The 10,315-nt window shown below is 44.8% G+C and overlaps 1 pseudogene; it reads left to right on the top strand.

Annotated features, from left to right (window-relative positions):
• Window positions 1-771: 771 nt before the first annotated feature.
• LOC121945353 lies at window positions 772-2,100 on the top strand (annotated as a pseudogene).
• The last annotated feature ends 8,215 nt before the right edge of the window (window positions 2,101-10,315 follow it).

Genomic DNA, 10,315 nt, shown 5'->3' with positions numbered 1-10,315 from the left:
CCTGTCCATTGGCAGGAGTTTGACAGCTACTGGGCAGTCGTCCTCAATCTGGCCCTCCACTTTGCAATGGTTTCTGCCAGTATCATGTCCACTTTGCTTCGGAGGCCGCAGCCCACCTGCAACAGTTCAATGAGGACTCTTACTGGGGCGGTCTGGACAATGAAATATACTGCCACATTTTTGCTGCTCATGCAGCTCTGCAGTGCTCCCTGTGCGGTGCTCCCTCTCACCCGGCCTCCTCTTCCTCCATTCCTGCCCACGCTAAGCCTTGCCCACCCTCGGCGTGGCCCACATCCATCTCCCATTCGTTGTTGGTGGCCCCTTCGGTGCCCGTGCGTCTGAGGCCGGTGTCAGCCTCTCCCGCTGTCTTTCCTGCATCCAACGGAGTAGACAAAAAGGGCAGGCCCGTTATGCACCAAAGGGGTTGGGCCATCTGCAACAACTTCAACGATGCTGGTTGGAATATGTTCCAGCACTGCTTTCTCCAGGTCTGCTCCTTCTGTTCCCACGCCCACCCGGCTTGTCCTAATAACCCTACTTCGCTTGGTGAGTACCTGTCGACGCCCGTTAATGTTCTGGCCTTGAAAGCCGCGCTCGAGGACCACTGTGATGCTGCTTTTGTGCGGTTCCTTGTTAGGGGCTTCACGGTTGATTTCCATCCGACTTTTGGTCCCTCCATCTTCGTCATTTGAATGCAAAAATCTCCGGTCTGCGATTAATGACCCTGAGTCTGTCAATGGCCTGTTTGCTAAGGAGGTCAAGGATAGCTTCATGATCGGTCTGTTTGCCCATCCCTCTTTTCTGACTTTCCACATCAGCCCGCTCGGTGTCGCTATTCAAAAGTACTCCAGCAAGGAACGCATTATAATGGATCTCTCGGCACCACATGGTTGCACTGTCCCTAGCATTAACAGCCTGCTCCCAAACGAGGATGGCTCTCATCACACTTGCTGTGAAAGGGTCCTGGTTCTCTTAAGCGGACATCACCAGTGCTTTCAAGGTTCTCCCCCTCCACCCTGACTTCTGGTGTTTCTTTGGTGTCCGCTGACGTGGTGCTTATTACTTTGCAGTCAGGCTCACATTTGGGTGTAAGAGCAGTCCGAAACTCTTCTGTCAAACAACCATAACCTTCCATTCCTAGTCCATCTTTTGGACGACTTCCTTGTTGTCACCCCCCCTCTTCACCGTCAGCTTCTGGTCTCGAGCTCTCACATCGGTTTTCTCTGACCTTGGCGTCCCTTTCCGTCTCAGTGGTGTCCACTGAGAAGACTCAGGGCCCTGCCACCTCCCTTGAATTCCTCAGTGTCACCCTTGATACGGAACTGTTTCAAGCCTCGCTTCCGGCCGAAAAGCTTAACTGCATATGCCTTTTGATCTAGAATTTTCTCCTTGCCCCACGTTGCACCAAACATCAGCTCTTTTCCCTCCTGGGCCACCCCAATTTTGCTCTCTGCATTGTTCCCAAGGAGTGGGCCTTCCTTTCTCACCTGTTGTCTGTCGCTTCTTCTGTCCCATCCCTCATGACCTCCGTCTCTCTCGACGCACGGGAGCCGTGCCGAGCTCTGCTTCTGGCTCTATCTCCTTGGCAACTGGAACGGAATCTCCTTCTTTTATGACAATCACCTGTCTCATCCTCAGGACATCAACCTGTTCACTGACGTGGCTCCAACTGCTGGTTTTGGGGGTTTTTATGACGGAAGATGGTTTGAAGGCAAATGGCCCCCTGAGCCGGAAAGAGACTGCCAGGTCACTTCATCTGCTCTCTTTGAGATCTACCCCATCATTGTCGCCGCCATGTTGTGGGGCCATGAGTGGAGTCGCAAATCCGTCCTCATCTACTCAGACAATCTCGCAGTAGTTGATATCATAAGTAAAGGTCGCTCCAACTCCCCATCTATCATGCTGTTCTTGCGTCAACTAACCTGGCACTCTTTCACTCACCAGTATATCCTCTGTGCAGCTCACGTCCCAGGCCACTTCAACGCTATAGCTGACTCACTGTCTCGTTTCTCTTTTCAGAAGTTTAGAAGCTTGGCCCCTAATGCTGACACACACCCGACACCGGTTCCTCCATATTCGGCCTTGACTTTCAACATCTAAACCTAGCTTTAATGCCCCTGCTCTTTGAATCCCAGAACACCAGACAATCAAAGTCTACCTCAGTGGCATTTTGTTTATCTCTAATCTCCTAACCGGTAGTCCTAGCTCAGCTCATGGTCACCCCCAGATCACTTCATTGTTCAGAGGCCTCTCATACCAAGAACCAGCTCAAAATCCTCGTAGACTTCCATTAACCACGGATTTACTGTCACGCTGCATCCACACCATCTGCTCCGGATATAGCATACCTCACGTCAACCAAACTCTAGAAGCATGTTCATTCTTGCCTTCTTCGGTTTTCTCAGATGCTCAGAATTCACTGCTTCCACCCTTCAATATGATCCACATCGGCATGCCTGCCTTTTGGACCTTTCTGTCACGTCTGCTCCTCTGCAGCCTCTCCTCACTCACCTCTCTCCTAATCAGCCTGATTTCTTCCACCTGCGGTGCCTCTCTCTCTCTCTCTCTCTCTCTCTCTCTCTCTCTCTCTCCTCTGCCCGGCTGCACCCTCGTCAGCAGTATCACCTCCACCTGTTGCTCATATCCGTTTCCGCCTATATAATCTGCCCTGTGTCTCACCCTCATTGCCAGATTGTTCTTCCTGATGAGAGACTTTCCAGCATTCCGTTCCTGCCTGCCTGCCTGTTGCCGACCTGCTCTGTCTCTGCCCCAGTGATTCGACCTGCCTTCTGATTCCCGACACCGAGTTTGATCTGTGCCTTCCTCCTCCCTGCTTCCCGAGGAAAGGAGGCACTCAGCGAGCCTACTCTCCAGAGAGTTCCGCCATTGCTGAAGTGAATTCTTCTGTGCAGCTCGACTCACCCATTCTGCTCTCCCGGTGGGTCTCCTGCCCGAACCACATCATCGGTTCAGCCCGTTCTGAGGATCGGATTGGAGAAAGAAAGAAAGACTCTGTCCGGTCCCTGTGTTGCTTTTGGGTCCAACCACTAGCCCTGACACTTTCCTTTTTCTCGACACCATATTATTTGAAAAAAACCAAAACCAACCAATCTAGCCTACCCACTCCCGTCTTCTACTTCAACATTCAATCAGTTCTAAACCCCTTCCTCATTCTCTCCAACTACTTACATTTCCAGACGTCACAAAGCACATCCCAAGATGACCCTCTGTTTGCATCCACATCTGGCCAGGTGGTTACCCACTTCTGGTTCCACCAACACAGTCAAGTTCTGTCTTTGTCAGGCATCTCTCCCATGCATTACTCCTGACACTCTTTCAGAATCTGAGCCATCACCTCGCCTTCCCGCAGTGGCATACTGGAACACTTGATTCAGATCATGGGCTGATGGTCCTCCTTTTTGGGGGTCTGTCGTGCCCGGGAGCCACTGCAGATTCCCCACCGAAGCTTCCCCACACAATAAATCAACATCAATGTTCATACCGATTTACATTCATGTCAATAAATGTCAAAAATGATTTTCTTGTTGAGGTATGGTCCTTGCTAGTGAAGTGAAGCCATCTAGCAGAATTTCAGGAGCAGGACCACACCTCAACTGCACCTCTTTCGGCTTAAATATGTCTATAAATATTGTCTACTGAGCTCAGTAAGTGCTGTATCTACATTTAAAGTTAAGCTCAAAACCTTTCTGTTTTCTCACGCCTATAGCCGTGTTAACATCTAAAGCTTTCAGTATAGTACCTCTTGATCCATCCATTACTAAAAGTGTTTGCCATCCGAGAGAGACAATTAAAGCTGGTGGAATGTTCAAAGTTTTCATATTGAAAATGAATGCGTGTTGATGGATTCACGTCGTCATCTCATGCACTAACATTACAATAAATGTGGAAAATATTCCACCTTAAAAGTTACCAGCAGTCAACCAAGTGAATTAAATTAACAAGTCAAGTCAAGTCAAGTCCGTTTTATTTATAGAGCCCATTATCACAAAACATGGTTTGCCTCAGAGGGCTTTACAGTGTACGACATCCCTCTGCCCTTAGACCCTCACATCACCCAAGGAAAAACTCCCGAAAAAGAACCCCTGTAACAGGGGAAAAAAAAGGAAGAAACCTCAGGAAGAGCGGTAGAGGATGATGAGGGATCCCTCTTCCAGGACGGACAGACGAGCAATAGATGTCGTAAATAACAAATGAAATACAATCATGGCAAAAAGGAAAGAAAACGAGAGAGGGGAGGAGAGGGGGAGAGAGGATGAGAGAGGCACAGCAAAAATAGAAACAGATGCATGTCATATTAGGTGTGAAAATATTAATTACACTCTATGATGACATTAAGGGTGATGATAAGAGTCTGATGCGTACATTGATAGAGAGGTGTCCAAAGGCAAGATCACAGCATCGGCACAACCAGTACCAGACCATGATCAGGGCGAGTGGGGGGTACAGTATCAGTACAACCACAACATGAGCAAAACCAAAGGCAGGGTCACAGCATCAGCACAGCTATCACCACGGTCAAGCACAGCCAAGGTTACGGCCAGAATGCAGGAAAACTAGGAAACAAGGGAGCAGGAATGCTCCCGAGAGGCAATGGGAATAGCGTAGTGCAGTTCAACAGACCCAGGCTCCGTAATCGCGAGCCCCAGGTAGTGACAGTACCACATGGCTATCACAGATGTAAGGCTAAGCTAAACTACTGAGGCTAAGCCTACTGAGGTGTGTGTGCAAACCTTGTGTGTATGAGTAAACCATCTGTTTTCTATGGACATATGAACAGCACTGTGAGTATGTGTTTAGGTATTATGGGTATGTATGTGTTATGCCATGTTATGCACGTGTTATGCTCGGTGTTCTTTTTATCTTTCTTTCTTCTAGAATAGGTAAAGCACAATGGGTTTCTTTGTAATAAAATATGCTCCATAAATAGCACTGCCTTGCCTTCTTACTTAACTGATATTTTCAATGTGGAACTGGAGGAAAGGAAAACATGTGGATAACTTTGGCACCTCTGGTCTGCTGGATGTGTAAACAGACAACTGTTTACTTGACAAACAGAAGGTGATACAATCTGTCCTAGACTGAGTTTTCAACTTGTTTCATTAGCCCAAGTGGTCAAAACAACAATAGGCATTCCTTTAACCCTCAAATTGCACCAATTTAAATTGCAAATATAAATTACGCCTGATGGAAATATGTTTATTTTGGAAAAACTCACAGTTCTTACACGTGCATGTGATGGTATTTCAGGTGATTTGAAAATCCATATTTCCCGAAACTGCAAAGGAAACACTTTTTTGGCTATTCCGGTTGCATGATGCTATGGCTGTGTGCTTGTCAGTAGGAACTGGCTCCCTCACAATGCAGCAGGAGCTACAAGAGGTGTTACTATATCACATAATTCTTCAGAAGTAGAGTGGATCATCCAGAAGTTCTGAATCCACAATTCCTCTGTGACATTATGGACTATCACCTCCCAAAAATCCTTCATATGTGGCCGCTCCTATGTATAAGAGGCTTGCTTTTCAATTATCGCTCGCATAACACACCTACTTCAACTTCAATTGGAAATAATGATGGCTAGTGTGGTGGCTGCGATAGAATTAAAGTTGAAAATCAATTACCATGCTTCTTAGAATGTTATCACCAGAGGAGAAGTCAGAGAACATTACTAAATGGAAACACAGTCAACTTACAATTGTATTTAATTGTCAATTCAAAATAAGTTCGCAAATCTGTAATGGAAACCAGCCTACTTTCACATTTTTGTTATTTACAGAGACATTGATTGATGCTCATAACATACTGTTGACAGAGTTATCACTTGTCATAGAGCAGGATGAATTTGAAGATTATGTCACTAATTTTGATTTAGTTTCCTGTTTTATTTTGACTCTATTAAGAGTCGATTGATGAGTGACAGCAGAAACTTGAATAAATGATAGTGTTACACTTCAGAACAGGTCTTATCTGTCTGCAGACAGACACACAGAAGCAGGAACAGTTTGAAAATTTGAGCTATTCACGCAACTAAAACTCACTCCCTAGACTTGCGTGTTGAATAGTCATTCTACCTGAGGCCATGCGGCGTTAACATTGTTCTGTGAATAGATATTCAGCACTGCTGGCGACTGGCTGAAGACACGTTCACAGTGCCGCCAGAGGCTCACTCTCTCTGTGTAATTATTTCTATACCACTTGGCCCCAAATTTAAAGAATGAATATAGGCCTATATTTCCTCTGAATGCTGTCGTTTAAGAGGCTTTTTATGTGAGTAATAAAGCAGGGGCCGCCACCCTCTGTCACTAAGGAGCGAATCATTTCCCAGGGAGGGGAAAACATCTGTTCCCAATTGAGGAGCCTGCCTGATGAGAAATAGTGGCTTTTCACATGATAATCAAGGATAAAAAGGTTGAAATGGGGTCCGCACTGTAGAGGAACTGGATAATGATGCTTCAGACATGTAAAGAGAAGGGGAAGTGAGGGCTCTGCACGCGCTCAGTGGAACCCGCCTTCCCGCCACTGTGCTATTCAGCCTCGTCTGAATGATCATCATCATCCTCTGGACCAAATGTGTGGAACAGTTTTACACAAATTGCTTCAGTTACCTGTGTGGCAGTAACAATAATGCTAACAGATGATTATGTGCATATAGAGACATACTGACACTGATTCTCTGTAGACGTATGACGCACACACACACACCTACACACACACACTCGGGTAGGCCTGACGTCCAGAGCAACAGGTTTTGTAAAAGGGTGAAGCTTTGGTGATAGCACAAGTGTCAAGTGTTTACCAAAAAAAAAAAAAAAAAAAAAAAAAGGAGGAAGAAAAACATATTTTTATGAGAAGAGTGACATATTTATAGACAAATTAATCATCATTTATCATTTTCATTTCACAAACTTCACTTTAAGTTTCCTATAACTCTTGCAAGAGTAAACTTCTGTTCACACTTAAGTATTATCATGAGATCAGTGTCTTCTGATGTCTTACCTTTTACCTATATATTTGTTCAAACCTTAATATATTTTGACATACTGTCACTGTAATTTCTGAATTAGAATTTTCAAGTTGTCACACAATGTTTGCATGTGTTCCAAAAATGTTGGTTCTGGCACTGTGTAACTTTGGTAAGCAGGTAGGATCAACTGGAAAAGGAGCATAATGTTGGGTTCACACAGGACGCAAAAAAGCCACTAAGTGCAAAGATTTTCCATGGAGCGCCAGCTGCTTGATCACTTCCCAGAAATCCCTCACACGTGGCCGCTTCCACATATAGGGGGCTTGCCTTTCCATTATCGCTCCATAACATGCTTACGTGGCCTTGGATTGGAAATAATGATGGCTAGTGAAGAGATAGAAATAAAGCTGCTGATGTTTTGATCATCCATCACTATGCTTCTTGGAATGTTATCACAAAAGGAGCAAGAAGCATAACATTGCTCAGTGGGAACATAGTCATCTTGCAATGTGTTTTATTGACATTTTGAAAATATCGCTTAAGTTTTGTGCAAGACTGTAATAGAAACTCACCTACAGGCAGCATGAGAGGACGAAAATATTGGCCTTTGTCACCACTTGTTCTTCGACATTGATTTGGTGGCCTTTAAGATCCCTAAAGCATAAATAGGAATGCCTGCACCTGTAATTTAAGCCATTTTCATTACATGTGACAGACGTTTTCTTTATTTCCTTTTACAGATACATGAGAGTACACTGCATGCGCGCGAACACACACACACACACACACTTTACCAGTCACTGGTTTTGTTGCCTTTGTCATCTCTTTGACAAATCCATATTCACACAGTAACGAGACAGCACACAAAGATCCAAAGAGATGCTCATAAAAACACTGTTGACTTTCTACTGTCCATATGCAGCACACAGTATCATAAACAAACACACACACACACACACACACACAAAGAGTTGATGGTGCACCACCCCAGGTGTGTGATCACCTCGGGCCCTGTTGCAGTCAAAGCTTTTAGAGCTTTGCCTGACAGCTAGTTTTATCGTTTGATGAAGCGTTTCTCAACCATTTTGTGATTGCCCAGTGTGTGATTGCCTGCCTCTGTCTTTCCAGGGTGGTACTAGAGTGTGAATTATGTACCTCCAGTCTTCCATTCTTGGTTCAACTCGCAGCTTTAAACTGAGGTATCACCCCAAAGCCCCAGCGCTCCGAGCTGGGACACTCTAATAACCGCCCCCATAAATGGACAGTAAATCTGAGGCAGTATAAAACACAACCTTATGAGAGGCAATCATTTGGAAGCGCTCACTGCCTTGTGGCTTCAACATCCCCTCTTTCTTTTTTTTTCTTCTTCCCATCCCTCCACACCTGTCTGTCTCCCTTTTTATCCCCACTTCTTTGTTTTCTCTCCTCCTTCCGCTCTGTCTCACTTCCCCGCTGCATGAGTTCTCACCTAAATTACTGCAGGCAGTGCTGCAGAATCTGAACTACACCTACAGGCTTGACTGGAAAGGTCAACAAGCTGCTTAAAATGAAGAATAGTGCAGGAGCAGAGTAATCTACTCTCTCCATCTCCTCTTTCTTCTCTTCTTCCCCTCTCCTCCCTGGCTGCCGGCGATTTTTATATCCTTTCATTTTATGTCCGCCCATGTGGCGACGCTTTCTGCGGCATGCGTGGTGCTGTGTGTTGATTTCTTCATTGGTATACCTGCTTATTTGTCTTTTTTGTCTGTTTTCTATCTGTATTTCTCTCTACACCTTTTCTTAACCCCCCACATTTTCGTCTCTCTTGGCTCTTCTTTGCCCTCCATGTCTTTTACCTCCATCTCTTTCTATTCTCTCCCTGTAGATATATAGGTGTTCTTCCTACCTGAGACAAACTGAGTGTATGGACTCCATGAATCCTCCTCACAGTGGCCATTCTTCACCTTGCCTCCTTTGTTCTCTTATTCCCCCCTTGCTTTTTTTTCTTTTTTCCTTTTTCTTCCTCACTCTTATGTATTTTTCCTCTCTCTCCCTCTGCTTTGGCTTCATCTCCTGTGCCTCCACTCACACTCTGGCTCAGACTGGATGTGGGTTTGAATATCAAACAGGTTATCTGCTTCTGTCTTCAGCCTCTCAGAGAAAATAATGGAAGCAAAAGTTACAAATGACACTGATTTTCTGTTTGCTTTCACATGTGGCGTTCCGTCTTCTTCGCCCCCTCTCCGGGTAGAGCGACTTTTTATGCATAAGCTTTCAGGTGGAGATCCCCTACAAGACCAAGAGGACACATGACAGTAGAACATGTCATTTCAAAACCATTAATCTGCTGCAGCCATTCCTCTGTGAGGACAACATGTTCTCATCCCAAATTGTCACATGTTGCCGCTTTGCAGCAGACTTCTGCGTCTACATATTACACTATAAGTATCCTGTATCTGCTGTTGACGTTGAGGGATGGCGCTACTGTGATGTCAACAAAAGTACATGGTGGAATGACATACCACGTGGTCATGTTATGCAGACACGCGCAGATGGCAACCAATGGCAAGACATCAATAAAAGCACATACTGGCACAGGGTATAGCAAAAAAAACCATCACATTCAGAAGGGACTCCCACATGGGGTGTATTTGATCCAAACACCGCCCCTCCCGCTAGCCCTATAGCGACCTTCCCAGCTAAAAGGGAACATTCTCACACCATTGGCTAATGTTACCTCCAAGTTGCAATAATGTTTTATAGAAAACATTTTGATCTAATGTTCAAAGAACGTTTTGAGGATGTTTATCATTTCAAATAATGCTTCTGCATGGTCTAATGCTGACTAAGACTAAGATGACGTTTTAACTTTAGAATTCTGATGATGTTATGGTAATGTTGAGATGTGAAAAATCATACAAAGTTCTTTTATGAAACATTCCCCCAATTTTACATGAGAAGACAGGATGAACGTTTTCAAAGCAACATTCACATTATTGATTGATACCTCTTTTTTTAGATGAAAATGTAATGTAATGTGATATATTACCAATAAAAAAAAATCAAAAAAGAAAACAGAGAATGTTGCCCAAACTTGCCACTAAAACAGTAACTAAAATATTCTGTGGTTGCATTTAAAACAGCGGTGTCTCAACCTGACGCCGCCCATCCACATATCATGCTACTGTCCGCGGACATATCCTAACACTGTATCATAATGACTTGCACTTAGTCACAATACAGTAATCCATGATTGTTCTCTCCTGTAGAGTGACTGGATGCTGTCAGATTGGTTTGAATAAAGTGGATGTGAGGAGTTAAGTGTTCCCAGAAATAGTATTAATGTCAGTT

Source organism: Plectropomus leopardus, chromosome 7 (assembly GCF_008729295.1).
Source record: "Plectropomus leopardus isolate mb chromosome 7, YSFRI_Pleo_2.0, whole genome shotgun sequence".
Taxonomy (NCBI): Eukaryota; Metazoa; Chordata; class Actinopteri; order Perciformes; family Serranidae; genus Plectropomus; species Plectropomus leopardus.
This window is presented reverse-complemented; position numbering and strand designations above follow the sequence as displayed.